The 1,455-nt window shown below is 49.3% G+C and overlaps 1 pseudogene; it reads right to left on the reverse strand.

Annotated features, from left to right (window-relative positions):
• Positions 1 to 900: 900 nt before the first annotated feature.
• On the reverse strand, positions 901 to 1,021 carry LOC115062772 (annotated as a pseudogene).
• Positions 1,022 to 1,455: the final 434 nt, after the last annotated feature.

Consider the following 1,455-nt stretch of genomic DNA (forward strand, 5'->3'; position numbering starts at 1 on the left):
TCCCTACTCTTGGATCTGTCAAATGAATATTAAGGTTGGGCATCTCTCAGCTCTCTGTCTCGTCTGTGTGGTGTGACACACGATAGATAGATAGATAGATAGATAGATAGATAGATAGATAGATAGATAGATAGATAGATAAAAAGATAAAATGTTATTTCTGGCTAAGTCTGTAAGGGTGTTCCCAGGAGAATGTTCACTTTTGGTCATTAGGACTCTAGAAGGAAGATCTGCCATCACTTGGGTGAGGGGCAGCATCCAATCTACTGAACAAAGAGCAGAAGACGACCAAGCTCTGCCTGTCCTCCTGCCCTGGGATGTGGCATTGCTGGTTCTCAGGCCTTCAGCCTCCCACCAGGAACTCCCACCTGTCGTTCAACCGTTCAACCCTCGGGCTCTGGGGACTGAGCCTGTGCTCTATTGTGACAGCTCCCAGCGACAGATCTTGGTACTTCTCAGCTTCCATGATCTGTGAGCCAATCCTTCACAGTAATAAATCAACGCCTCTCTCCTTCCCTTTCTTTCCTCCTGCCCTCTCATCTCAATCATGTCTGCTTCTCTGGAGATCCTTAATTCAGTGTCTGAACTCCAGCAGCTGGGTGGGGCAGGTACGAAGAAGAGAAAGCAAGATGGATCTGGCTGGGAGAAGGGTAGAGCTCCCTTCCTGCCCTCTCCAGAGGGAGGCAGCAGAGGACCATGGGAACTGCCCCATCCAGCTATTAGCATGAGGTTCCTTCAGGTCCTCTATCCACTGTGGAGTCCATAGAGAGGCACTCTCGTGGTCTGAAGTTTTCACACTTGCAGCCCATTTCTCTGGTGCAAAGATACCTTGGGAAAGCTGGCCTGTTTTCAATTAAGTCTCCTGCCCCTTCTGTTCATTCATTTTTTTTTTTTTTTTAAAGCCTACAGCACCCGGTATTCCCAGGCGGTCTCCCATCCAAGTATTAACCAGGCCCGACCCTGCTTAGAGCTTCTGAGATCAGACGAGATCGGGCACGTTCAGGGTGGTATGGCCGTAGACCCCTTCTGTTCATTCTTGAGCACTGATTCCTTTCATAAATAAGCAAACCAAACCAAGCCAAACCAAACCAAACCCAAAAACACTTTTGTCTGCAGCTCCTGCTGCTCTTTATACTTCTCAGCTCTCGTCACTGTGGGGCCTATGTGACATCAGCCTGCATAGAGCCAGTCTGGCTGGTTTAGTTTCTCTGTGCCCCTGGGACATCACTACGATGACTACTTTTGGGTAGAATATACCCAGTCTTCCCTAGGGAGTTTTACTTCCTGGTGTGTCTTCTCCACTCCTATCCAAACACTTGACAGACTCACTTCCTTGGGTACAGGGATGGGTCTGGCCCTGGAGATGCCGAGGAAGACAGTCCTGTGTCAGCCAGCATTGGGCAGTGATAATTTGGAGGATCTAAATGGCTCCCCCGGGCATGGGACTCTCGTCCC

The sequence above is a fragment of the Mus pahari genome, chromosome 1 (genome assembly GCF_900095145.1).
Source record: "Mus pahari chromosome 1, PAHARI_EIJ_v1.1, whole genome shotgun sequence".
Classification (NCBI taxonomy): domain Eukaryota; kingdom Metazoa; phylum Chordata; class Mammalia; order Rodentia; family Muridae; genus Mus; species Mus pahari.